At 37.5% G+C, this 14,405-nt stretch overlaps 1 pseudogene; it reads right to left on the bottom strand.

Annotated features, from left to right (window-relative positions):
• Nucleotides 1-488: 488 nt before the first annotated feature.
• On the bottom strand, nt 489-13,589 carry LOC114614751 (annotated as a pseudogene).
• Between the last annotated feature and the right edge of the window lie 816 nt (nt 13,590-14,405).

The following is a 14,405-nucleotide window of genomic DNA, read 5'->3' as shown; positions in this document are numbered from 1 at the left end:
ATATGTTTCATTTTTATAAGTGGATTCTTACAGATATGTTATAGAGCTGAAAGCCTGCCTGGGATTAGGAACTGGGAGACAAGGGTTTTTCTGGTTGAGCCATAAACTGTACACAGAATATATTGTATATGGAGCCTTGGTACTCATATGTCAACCTACACAGCAACTGTGAGTGAAGACAAGAGTACCTTGGAATAGTGGAAACATCCAAGATACATATAAAAAATCGCCTTAAGATATTTGTCCATGTCTGTATCCCATTCCCTGTTTTGATACAGGACCAAATATTACTTTGCTGAACTATAGCACTCATTTCTTTAATCATCTTTCATTAATGTCTAAGATTCATGCAAGATGGAATCTCAAACTCAGTTAAGAAAGGAATAAATCACTTACTTCCAACTCATATTAACAAGCTCCCTTCCAGACCTCCCTGAAATAGGTCAGTGCCTCATCCCCTCCAGAGGACTGTACCACAGGGGTGTCCTTTAACAGTAATGATCTGTCAGAGATATCCCCAGCTTCTGGATCACAATCAAGTCTCTTTCCCAAAAGGCAGAAAACAAGAGGTCCACTTGCCTTTTTTGAAATATAATATCCTTCCTGAACCTTGAGTTGAAGGGAGTAGGGTTCCAACAGATATTTGGAGCTATGGGAAGAGACAAAGTATAAGCAGTCACGTGGTTACTAGAAGCGCGACCTTTAATCTTGTGTAGCACACTGAGAAGGTGTCTCAAAGGGAGTAGATTTGGTTCTGGCGTCTGTATTAAAAGACTAAACAGAAAAGCAAGGATTTTATGCTTGTCTGCTTTATAGGTGATGATTCTATTAGATCTGAAATACAAAGAAAAAGAAATGGGTGTCATTTTTGTAGGCCAGCTTATAGTATCAAAATTCACAAGAAATCAAGAGTATCACTACAATATTGCCTAAAATATTTTCCACAAATCAATTCAATGTATGGTATTCTGGGACATTTTTGAAAATTATGTGTGTGTGTGTGCACGTGTGCGTATGTGTGTGTGTGTGTGTGCATGTACACTACATGTGCCTAGTGCCCAGAAAGCCCGGAGGAGTATGTCAGGTGTCCTGGGGTTTTGACATCTGACATTTGCAAGCCACCATATGGATAGTGAAAATAGATTCACAGTCACCAGGAAGAGCAGTCAGAGCTGTTAAACCCTGAACCATATCTCTAGTCACCATGGAGACACATTTAATGTAAATAATTGAATATAAACACATTGTAAAAAATCCACTGGCAATCTAGAATTGCCGGGCTGGAAGCACACTGATGAAACTAAGCCATGCACTTATAAGAGCTGATTTTACACATAAGGCAAATATTCTGGTGTCCTGACTACTAATGGGAGGTCAAAGTTCCTCTTTTATCTAAGAAATCTTTCTGTGGAGTAGTGTAAAGGACAGAGAAATCAAAGTGGAACCTGACCTGGATGTCTCTAGCTTTTAATGGTTGAAAACGTTGAATTTAAGTTGTCCCAAAGAGGAATTTAGATTGTATTCCAGGCTGGACTGGACTGCACTGTATGGCTGAGCCTGTCTTCCAAACTATGACTATTATAATGTTGAGGCCTCCCTAGTGATGGGACTAAAGACACACTCCTAACAAAGGCATCAGTTTTTAAACTAACTTTACACATGTGAGCAAGAGAAACCTCTTGTCACTGGTCGTCACTTCAGTGTATCATTTGTAAATACAAGCTAATACCCACCCCACAATATATTACTCACATATTTGTTTGTTGTCATCCAAGTGATTAATGTATCATTACCTTTGGATAGCAGAAATCTTCCGCTTATGGAATTCTTCATCAGGGACATCAAGCCACTTTCCATACAGATTAGAACAAAGTAACCTTTCCTGGGTATTCTTAATAAATTCCTTACATATTTAAAATGTAATTGTCAACACATTTTGAAGAAATTACTGGGAATCATTTTTATCAAATAATATTAGTTTAAATGTAATTTCTTAAGATAGTCCCTGCCTGACATCGTGCAGAATCTCACCTCAAAGTTGACTTATCAAAGGACCCAGAAACTGTAGACTTTCTCACCAAGAACTGAAGTCAAAGAAACAGAGTTCTGGACATGGTAGCGATAAAATGATCTTACTCTTAGTTCAAAGGGCTTTACCTGGACATAATCAGCGACTAAACATAAGCAGGGCCAGAGAATACATCATCCTGATTCTATCGTTTGCTGACTAAGTTTGAATTCTTAGTTGAGTAAAGTTCTTGCTCGCAGATACAGTGGAGAAGGGCTGAGCCTCCTGATCTGAGCTCCCTGGGTTCCATGTGAAAATCCCTCACAGTTTCATGTTCCCTTAACTGTATAAGAATACTGCTCTTTACATTGTAAGCAGCACATTGTTTGATGCACAGTCAAATCCCTGTATTTTGCTCCTTCCAAACCTCATGCTTTATCACATATGCTCAGAGATTTTAAAAGAGTAGGCGAATTGATATGTGTGAGGCATAGTTAGGCATAGTAGTACACACCGTGGATCTCAGAAATCAGTGTTGCAATTTGGCTTTAGGGTAGAAGCTAGAATGGGCTTTAAACAGACAGACAGACAGACAGACAGATAAAAATGGGGAAATCTCAATTTTGAGAAGAAAAACACATGATAACAAATTACTTTATATTGCTTAAAATGCATATATTCTCTTTCCTTAATCAATAACCACAAATAGGCAAATAGTTCAGTTTTAACTAGTTTTGGAAACTATCTATTCCCTTGATATCTGGGGCCACTCCTCCAGAATCTACTGAGTGTTGAACTCAGGAAATGCATATTTTTTTTTTTTAAAAAAAGAAGTGATTTCATTTTATCCACTGTTTATAGACAGTTCCATTAATGTTCAATGTGGTACACTTACTATTCTTCAGCAGATCAGAGTTATTCTTGGATATAAACATGGGATTGGAAAGAAACATCTGGGAGATGTAAACCTTTTTTTGGTAGAGAAAGAAAACAAGATAGTTTACATACTAGATAGATGTCAATGCCTAACTCACTGTGAACCTATTAGACTAGCCATTTTGAACTGTTGTTATTTATGAAGAATATTTTTCTTTGGTAAATATAATTTATGAAATGTGTTTTATAAACCAACATCTGCTGCTACTATTAACTTGTTTTGTTATTATGCCAAACATTGTGGTCAAAGGTGAAATTAATGGATTAGTCTGTATAATGAAGAACCAGAGTGTAATTTCTCACTGCAGGTCTTCAACTCTGCCATTATAATGATTCACACATCCTGTCAGACCTTTATCTACCAAGTCTCTTATCCTTGGGCCATCATTATCAGTTTATCTCAAGGAAGCAAATTACTTACTAATTTTAATTACTTGAAGTTACTGCTGAGTGTGGGTGATGCTAAATCCTTCTCTACCTTTAAGACAGATGCTACAGTATAAACAGGTTTCTCTATCAAGTTCATTTCCTCTGCAGAGTCAAGCTTCTCTTTTAAGACGAGGTATGTATTACTAGCTAACGTTGTGAATATTCTCTCTGTGTCTGGTCCTTTTTCATCGATGATATGAAGCACATCCTGTATGGGAGAAAGATGAGACAAATCACTGTATATCCACCCATAGCATTGTCAAATATGGGTACAGGGATACAACTGGGAGGAATGAATGCAGGAGACTGATTTTTTTAATGTCTTAAATATATTTTCTCTTCTAATTCATTTAAGCAATGGAGAGATTTTTGGTTGGTTGGTTTGTTTTATTTTATCTTAATCTGTGTTCAATAGAAGCTTTTTCCTTTTAAAACTTCCCTCCCTCCCTCCCTCCCTCCCTCCCTCCCTCCCTTCCTTCCTTCCTTCCTTCCTTCCTTCTTCCCTTGTTTGTTCATTCCTTCCTAATTTTATTTCATTTCACTTTTCAAAGCTTCTTTAATTCCCTTGCTTTCTGAATTCTTATTTTCAACTTCCAATGTCAAAAGATACTGTGATATTCAAGAACTCAAGAGAATTTCAATTCCTTCTTTATTGTTTCACTATGTAAAAATGACTACAATTCATAAAATTAATGAGAACATTTTTCTATTTGCAAAGTTTGGATAATACAATTATGATTAGCAGAAAATTTTATTATAAAATCTTCAGAGTGTAGGCTGTAATTATCAGGTATCTGATAGGATAAACATGTTCATATGCAGAAAATTTCCCAACACAGGGTGTAGTAGTGTTGAAGTGTTTGCTGAACAGTAAATATGCATTGTCAATGGCAACTTAGTAGCTTATTTAATTAAAAGACTCAAATCATATTAGGTGGCCTTTAAACTTGTTCTATTCAGGTGCAAGTACTACTATCTAGAAAAAAACAATGCTTATGACTGATTTATTGATAGTTTAAAGCAAAACACAATATATTTTGAATTATGGGATTTAATAATCTCAGAGGCAATGATATTAAGGGAGACCTCAGAATAAAATGGGTTCATGAAAGAAGCTGGAAAAGGTTATGATAAGAGGCCCAGAGAACCATATCCATAGACCTATTTCCTCCTAAAACTGGTGGCTTTGGTTTGATGCTGAAATCATTGAAGGATATGGCAATAAGTTTTGTTTTGTTTTCAACATTTTTGGAATACATGTATCAAACCAGTGGAATATTATTTCGTTAAGGCACCATTTTAAAAAGGATCTCACCCTTATTAGTAGGGTATCTAAACATTTGTCACTTGGTAACAGAATTGAGTGAGAACACAGGATTCACAGAAGTTATTTGGTGCATGAAAGCTATAGAAAACCAAAATGGCACTCGCCAAAATTGGATCAGGCAGATTGCCATCCTTACAGACACTGGTGAGAGACTTTCCAAAGAGGTATAACTTGTTTGGTGCTGATGGGGATGGGTTAGACACATATTGCGGTGGCTGGTAATAGAGCCACAGGTAATCACTGGTTTTATATAAGATCTTATGACAGGTTTCTCAGAATCTAAGGAAGAAGGAAAATCCTTGTATGTGGTAGTTGAACTCAATAATAACATTTCATCGACTGGATATTATAGCATTTGTAGTATTGAGGGATTGGTTAATCACCTTTTTTGTATTAACTGATTATTCTCCCTGAAATCCTGAACATAAGCAAAACAAGAGGCCAGATCTAACTCAGATTCAGTTCTTCTAATGCCATTCCTAGATAGTGCTGTATAAAATTCACTGCACTACATTATGTGACACTTGATATCTAGTTGTATATGGCCCATATTTCTAGGTCTAATCAGTAACTTCTTGTGTTTGTGTTCAAAGCTATGCATATGGGTATTAGAATGAAGCAGCTGTATAGTGTTCAATCCCTAGGCTCACTGCTGATTTCTGACTGAACAGCCATGGGCAACTATAATCTAACAGCTTTATCTGCACTTACCACTCATCTTGCCTGATAATCTTCAGCTTCTTCTACATGAAAATGCCACATATTGTCATGTCTACATCTTTCCTATGGTTGTATTATGCTATAGTTAGACTTTTAAAAGAGACAGTCATGGTGGTGCATGCCTTTTATCCCATCACTAGAGAAGCAGAGGCAGTCAGATCTCTGCAAGTCCAAGGCCAGCCTCATATACAAAGAAAGTTCCTGGACAGCCAGCGTTGTTGTGCATAAAGAAACCATATCTCAAAAGATCAAAAAATGGGTTTTTTTTTGCAAAATTTAGTTGTCATTTTAGTATAAAAATCAACACAGGAATCAAACTATCAAAATAAGTGGCATTTCTCCACATATACTTTATTTGGCACTTCAGGGATTTACCTTTTACCTATACTCAGGATCACTGGGGATAGGGAATAAAAATGTACAGGCAATTTCTAACAATAGAAGAACATCTGTAATGAATAGGTGAGGGTATACTTCACAATTTGTTTTAGTGAATGCCACATCTCTGCTTGTCGTAAAGAGTGATTTCGGGTGCTAAATTATTCTAACTTCTAAATTATGCCTATAGAATATCTTTACCTACCTATAGCCGCCTCATTGTGAAGAGGAGCAGCTGGACTCATGGGCACTGAATCGTTGCCTGTAGGGCATGTCCTCCCATTTCTACAGTGGTTGTCTTTATATTCCTTGCCCTTTGTCTTACCAAAGTAAGTTATATTGTTTAGGGAACATGATGCCTTCTCCACATCAGGGCAAGACACTAAGCTCACATCATAACACAAAACCATGTCTTCTCCAAATATTTTCAGACTGTTTTTGATGAGAAATTATACAAGGGAAATCTGGGACGAAATGGGAAAAACACATAGGGTCTCTGTCACTTTGTGTGCTTGTAAACCCCACTTGATATATGAGGCTTGGAGGTTAGAATTGTATAGTTCAAAATTCTGGGAAAAATAAATCAGCTGTCATAAAGTAGAGGAGAGAGTTTTTGTTAGAAATTTTTAAAAGACTATCTTGAGATCAGATGTAAAAACTGCAATCACCACAGCGCAGTACACTCTAAGAGGGTGCTTTCCAGAGTTTCCATTGTAATGGCTACTACATATTGTCAGTTTGACTAACTTTGTTTCTATTTGTCACGCGCATAGCTGACAATCCACTGACAATCTCACAAATCATTCTGTTTCTCCAGAAGAATATAATTCAAAGGCGTATTTATTTAAAAAAAAAAAGAACAAAGACAAACATCAACAACAAAACCAGTGACTCTCAAATAATTGTTCTGGATTCTTGTCTCACTGTGAAGACTTGGCCACCTTAGGCATAAAATATGTGTCTCTATACCTCATTGAAGATATCATTTGCTAATCCAGAGTTGCAGGATCTAGGCAGACATAGGATACATGGGGCCATGCAAACAGATAAACTATAAGCTGTCATCCGATTAACGGCAGAATTTCTTTCTATGTTGTGTAACATTCTGAAAAGTTCTCTCAAGAGAATGACATTTGGGTAGGGCAGCTGCTCTAAAAGACTGGACAGAGATAAGTTATTTTAAAACAAGAATTTTTTACTCAGCAGGTGGTAAATTTGAAGAAAGGCAACAGAGTAAATGTCTACATCTTATTCTTTGCCCTCCAAAAAAAAAATCAATGAAAGGAGAAGTGTGCCCTGAAAATGTTGCTTGAAATACTTACCCCAAATCAATTTTTAAAAAAGGAGAAGTTTTACCATATATAACTTAATATAAACATACCTAAAACACTTATGGCATTCTGTAATATATTCAACTAAGAGAAAACTGCAAAGCAAATTGTTAAAATTTAAAAGATCCCTGTACTTTGGAGGTACCAATTATGCAATGGTATCAAGTTATTAGAGGCTAAATCTTACCTATTATGCAAGAAGTCATTGAAGAATTTCATGTACATAAACACATTTCATTGAAAGTTTATTCTTTAATTAAGCATGGTTGTCTTTGTTAAATATTATAAAAAGTTGAATGCTATGCTTACAAGCATGAGCCACTGTGACTGCCGAAAGAAAGAATTCATACTTCTTTTTTCAAAGTGTCTTCCATGTTTGTAAGCAATTGAAACCATTTGTTGTCAGTAGAAATTCTTTTGTAAATAACTCTGGGGTATACAGTCTAATGTTTCTAAGCAAACCTTATTCCTATTTTTGTTGACGTTGTCCAAGCAATTAGCTAATTATTACCTCTGTACTGCTGCTAGTTTCTCCTCTTCTTTCCCTTGGTCAAGGACAGGAAGCCACATATCATACAGTCTCGAAGTCAGCACACTTCCTTGAATATTATGAAGAAACTCCTTACATAGAAAAAATATTTCTGTGGAAAATACAAATCATAGAATTTCCTGAACATATTTTCTACTCTAAAATTCAGTTTAGTTCCAATTTCCTTCCCAGCATTCATCCTGACATCTAGTTAGAACCTTGTCTGACATAGTGGTTCACTAAAGGGACTTGTATTTTCTCCATCAGAATTCAAAGCCTAAGAACAGACTCTTAGGTAGTTTGGGGAATGCAGGCAAATCTCCCCTTTGTTCCAAGTTACTCCAGCAGACATCTGAACAAACTAGCAGACATTGAAGAGACCAATGCCTCATCTCAAGTCCTACTTTCAAATGACATAAACATACATACTGCAGTAATTTCATTGGTAGCAAGGACTGTTTCTAGCCCAAAAAGTTCTGAAACAAGTGACCTAAACACACAGACTTGTGCTCATAAGCAGAGGCCGAGTGAGCCTGGGAATTTTTTCTTGTGCTGTGTTCTCTGAGGGAAAATAAATGCTTCTGCTAAAATTGTTTAAGTGGTGGAAGAAATGAAATGCTTGTCTTTGTATAGTGACTGTGAAATAAATATCACAAAACTGGGCACGCTACACTTTGTGATGCATAGGTAGTTATAAGAGTGTACACCTGCAGTCTCAGAACTCAAAGAAAACATGTAAATTTCAAGTTATAGCCTAACTGGGGCAGGAATACAACAATTGGCAAATATTTGCTAATTAAAACTTTATGGAACTGTCATGTTTATTCATTCAAAACCAGGAAAAAGATATCAAATCACATATAGTGTTTCCAAAGAAACATTTCCTTTGTATTAATCCCACAGTTAAGTTTCAGGAAATGCCCCCTGAACTACTTTTATGATAATACTTCAGTAATTACTCAATCCTGAAAATACTTGTAGAGCTGACAGGCATGGGGTAAGTACCAGCTACCCCATTTCTTATATCATTAATATAAATTAGATATAACTGTCTAACTTGGCAGTTGGCATTGTTCAAAATACTTTGTACAGATATTTCAGTGTGTGGAAACAGACAACACTCCAGCTGTGGCTGCTCAGATATTCAGGGGTTTGGGGGAGGTCATTAGCGTCTTTGCTTGCTGTTGCTGAACATGTATGAATATTTATCTCTGAGGATTCCTGGGTCAAAGTGTGCCAAGGAAAATTGCTAATTGATAATCCAGTACCAATTCCAGTACTCTGAAATAGTACATATACTACCAACTGTAAATAGAAGCATCAGATTGTTTTACAAGGATTATGGATTCATATCTATGAATGTAATAGTGACAATTTTATAAAAGGAGGCCATCTCAGTAGGAGAGGATAAGCCAAATCCTGTAGAAACTTGATGCCCCAGGGAAGGGAGGTGCTGAGGGGATGAGGTGTGGGTGAGGGGGGTTGGTGGGTGGGGGAGCACCCTCTCAGAGGCAAAGGGGAAAGGGAATGGGCTGAAGAACTCTGGGAGGGGGAACAGGGAAATGGGCAACATTTGAATGTAAATAAATAAATAAGAAAGTTAAATTAACAAAAAATGGAGGCCATGTATTTGAGAGGGAGTGGGAGGATGAGGGGAAGTTATCAGAGAATTAGAGCAAGGAAAGACAAGGAGTGAATAAAATCAACCACTTGATGGGGCTGTGGGGTTGGCTCTGTGAGAGAAAATGCCTGCTTAGCAGTTATGAGGACTGGGTTTGATATCAACATAATGAGAGAAAGGTGTGGTGGGGGAAGAGAGAGAGAGAGAGAGAGAGAGAGAGAGAGAGAGAGAGAGACAGAGAGAGAGAGAGAGAGAGACAGAGAGAGAGAGAGAGACAGAGAGAGAGAAAGAGAGAGAGAGAGAGAGAAAGTGGGGATAATAGAAATAAAGACAGACACAGAGAGGAATCATGTAACTCTCCCAGATGGTAATAGAGAGCGAGTTCTATTTCAGAGGTTATTAACTTGAGCAGGAAAGGAAGAATTTGAAACAGGGTAGCTGGGAAGGTTTAGAGGGAGGAAAATGATGAGTGGTGTAATTCTCTTTCAATTAAAATAATTTAAAATTTTGAATAATAAAGGATATCCAATTTTTTAAAAATATGAGTGCAATTTATCAAAATTATTCATGATTGAAAACCAAAAGCAGCAGCACATTGCAAGGCACCCACTGGAGAGCAGAAGAAATATTTACAAGAAAAAAGAGATCTAGGTCAATTATTAAATGAAGAACTATTCAACTGGTGAAAGCTGGCTATTGGCATAGCAACACGGTGTGCCACGAAAGCAGAAGTGTCGCAAAAGACTGAAGGTGAAACCTGGCTATTGGCATAGCAACACCGTGTGCCACGAAAGCAGAAGTGTCCCAAAAGACTGAAACGCAGATCCATCCCAACGATCTCCAAGTCCTGATCCTTTAACCTATCGGACGTCCACATGCAGACATCATTAACACTGTGAGCCTTAGAGTCTAACAGGACCAAGAATCAGAGGAGATCTTACACATGAATGTGCTTTACTGAGATAGCGTCCAGATGCTTCAGGCTCAGGAGCTCAGACATACTTGAAGACAACGGAGGAGAGGTACAAGGTACATGCTTCAAAGTGAAACCTAGAGGCACAAAAGACTGTGCCTGAAACACCCCGAGAGATACTCTGCTAAATCCCATAATAAAATATGTAGTACACAGAAAGATCAAGTCAAACTACCATATCTATATTGTTAAAATGACCGAAATTTGGTGATAATAATGGATTGTGCGGTTTGCAAACTGAGTATTCACTGATACTGCAATTACGTAGTACTGATGTGTGTAATTACATATACTAATTAAAATATCCAAATTCCATCCAACTGCTCAGATCTCTCCAAAAAATTTCTGCTACATAATTCAAATTTAAAATAAATGATATGTTTGAGCATGATAAATATGAACAAAACAGAAAGAAATCTGTGTATTGAAATGCCATGATTAAGCCCATTACTTTGTAGTCTAATTTGACTAGTTGTGAAGGAAATAATAATCAGGTTTTCCTAATGATTCATACTAGTTTTGGGGGAATCTCAGGTAGTGCATATATCCGGAAATGTCAGTCTTGAAGGATTTCTGGTGGTTAGAAAAAAAAAAAGAAAGAAAAACAGTATTCATCAAGAATTTGTAAAATTATTCATGCTCAGCAGAAGGAGTCATTTCCTTTACATCTGGACAAAAGGAACTGGCTCTCAGTTAGCATATGCCTGTGCTCCCTATCAGGATAGCAACACCCATTCTGTCCTCTAGATTCCTCACAAGTACTTGTTATGTATCTCAAAGCTCCCACCTAGTTTCCTGTCTCGTCATAACTACTAGCTTTTCCTCCTGCACTGTGCCACCTCCAAAAATGTTGTAGAATCACCTTTGCTCTCTTCATGCAGGAAGAATTCCCCCAGTTACTTCACTACTCCCTCCTACTATTCTGCCTTCTTTTACATAAACTCGTTGCCTTTTCCAGTCTATTTGGTTTTTCTCTGCGCTATGAACTCTTCAAACTGCCTCTGGATATTTTCCCTCCCACAACAAAGGCCTTCTTCATAATTATGGGATGACCATTCTGAAGGTTTCTTTACTGTGTCCTATTTAGACAATTTCTATATTTAAAGTATATTTTTCCTTCAACGAATTGTTTCAAGGATTATGGACAGTGACACGCTTGCTTTTTCTCATGAAGCACATAAGTGACCGTGACAACAGCCAGAGGCTGTCTTCATGCTTGTGAAGCAATGAATGATACATGAAGAACTGTAGCAATTCAATTTCATAATACACAAGATGAAATTAAATGAGGATGTTTGGTAACTAATTCTAATCTAAATTGGTGTTAAAATATTGAGAAATAGGTTGTCAAAAATACAAAATATGTTATTAACAATAACTATTTGATGAATACCAGAGAGTTCTTAGATTTTGGACTGAAGTTTGACCAGTTCACAACAAACATAGTAGGTCATAGTAGGTAATTACATACAGCAGAGAATAACTCATATTATTTGGAAATACACACACACACATGTATTTGTAGATTAATAGGCACACCTGCTCTGATATTGCAATCCTACCTCTCAGTACTGACACTGAGTATTACTAACATAAGTAGTTTTTCATGAAGCCAGTTAACAGTTAATTCACATGATCTGGAAGAATCAGGAGAGAGCGCTTCTTGATATCACCAGTCTATTGTGAGAATTTGAACTAGCTATTTAAAAATACCTTTACACTGGAGGCTGAAATGGAGAACCTTTCACTGGGTGTTCTTCTGTGGCACTAAAGACCAAAGGTGGATATGGCAGTTGGCAGACCAACTGCTGAAATCTGAAGATTCTGTCGTGGTCTAGTTAACTGTCATGTCAAGACCATGAGGCTCATGCCATAACTGACCAAGTGACACATGGCTTTTATTTCTTTCCAACTTTTGGCTTTGAAAATTTATTTTTAAGCAATTGTTGAACCACAGGTATTTTTAAGAAATAACATGTTTTTGCAACTATATACATACAGATAGATATATACATAGAAAAATACACGTGTAAACATGTGTCTATAGTGACTCAAATCAATAGTAACATGCCTGCCCAAATTCTAGTGTACTACCATAAATGGATAGAGAGTGTTATTTTCAGTTGCTTGCTGCTTTAAAAGGTTAAGTAGTCTGGTTTTATCAGTTTGTCCTCTGGTCATGACAATATGATAATGTCATAGAAAGTGTCCTCATGGAAAGGGCATTTATGAAAGTGTACTAGGGATAAGAGGAAGCCAGAGTGAAGGGGGAGGAGCTTATTCTCTGACAATAGTCTAGATGCAAGGACTAAAAAAGTATTAGGAAAAATAAGAAAAAAAAACAAAAAATAAAAATAAAAAAGCAAACAAACAAAACCAGCCTCAGTTCCTTCAGAGGGCATCTCTTCCAATGTCAGAGCCACTTCATTTATAGCCTTGTCTCTTGACTCTACTTCAATACTGCTACACTTGAAGCTAAATTTACAGTAAGGTAACCTATGAGGGCCAAATCACATCCAACCAGAGAACTATACCATGACTCTTGATATAACTAAGCATATAGCATTCCCACTACTACAAGGTTCTTTTATGTTATTCGTCAACAGACACACAGATTGAAAATCTCTGAAAACTATTTTACTAGATGACAGTAGTTCCATCAGTTAACAGTGTCAATGCATCTTGCTAGCACAAACCTAGGGCTAGCAAGATGTTTTAACAATTAGGGAAACTAGCAACCAAGCCTGAAGTCCTTAGTTTTATCCCTAGGGATGGATCATATGGTGAAAGGACCAAAATCATTCTTGCCTGTTGTCCTCTGACTAACACAAGTGAACAGTGGCATACATGCCTCTCCTCCCAAATTATTACTAATCATTGGAATAAATGTAATATGATAAGTGAAAGTTATTTCTACAGTATAATACCTGAACTAACAACTAAAATGGAAACCTTCCCAGAAATAAAAATGTTTGGTCCCAGAAATAAAAATGTTTGGTCCCAGAAATAAAAATGTTTGGTCCCTGATTCTGTGGTTTATCCTGACAGCTCATACACTCCTTCTTCTTGCTTTTTTGAAAAAATTATTTACATTTCAAATATTGTTCCACTTCCCGTTTCGCACTCCATAACCCACCTCCACTCGATTTCCCCCTCCCCTTCTCCTCTAAGAGAGTGCTCTCCCATCCAGCCACCCTCTCCCACCCTTCCTCTCTAGCATCCCCCTTCTCTGGGACATCAAGCCTCCAGGGGACCAAGCGCATCCCCTCCCACTGAGGTCAGACACTTCTGTAATGTTCTCTGAGCCTAACCCGTAAAACTTCACCCTTACCGACATGACTGCCTAAACCTAAACTGGAAAAGGATCACACCCATGAACAAGACAAACTGAGTGGGGAAAAGCCCCTGAGGCCTGAATCCTAGGCAAATAAATACAGGCAACCAAGGAGAGCTGGGAGACAGACAAGCGGTCAGCTCCAGAGAACAAACCAATCAGTTGACCTCTACCACTCAGCTCAGAAAGCATACGTTCAAGTACCATTAGACCAGCGGAACAGGTATCATTTAGGAATATAAATATGTATGCACATTTATGCTATATGCATGCACGAACACTTAGTGAAAAAAAAGAGACCATCAATTTTAAAGAGCATAGGAAGGAAGATAGGGTGTCATTAAATTTTGTCCAATGTTAAAAAAAATAGAGAAAGCATAAATGTTATCTCCAAGCAAGTTAAAACTTTCCTACAGACCCCACACCCTCAGATACCAGGGGAAGAAATGGCATAACTTTACGGGCCACCTTTCTGAGCACGGTACAAGGGGTTGCACACTGTCATCGTCCTCGGTACTAAACCAGGGAAGGCTGTCGTTACTAAACCAGGGAAGGCTAACAGCTTCCCTTAGTCCAGTGCCTTGGTTAATGTGTGATGCAGAAGCATGTTCTGCCCAGGACTGTCTTCACTGCTGCTCTGGGTCATTTGTATTGATTAGTCTGTCCAGGCATCAGGACAATATTCACTCATTAAAAGTGGCGGTTATCAAAATGATTATTTAATTGTCCAATCTACATCTGTAAATTGGCTCTGGACTAGAAATGGATTGTAACTCTGAGTGTCAGTGTCTGCAGTTTCACTTTTCTCTATACGTACTC

The sequence above is a fragment of the Grammomys surdaster genome, unplaced genomic scaffold, assembly GCF_004785775.1.
Source record: "Grammomys surdaster isolate TR1022 unplaced genomic scaffold, NIH_TR_1.0 126531, whole genome shotgun sequence".
In the NCBI taxonomy this organism is placed as follows: domain Eukaryota; kingdom Metazoa; phylum Chordata; class Mammalia; order Rodentia; family Muridae; genus Grammomys; species Grammomys surdaster.
This window is presented reverse-complemented; position numbering and strand designations above follow the sequence as displayed.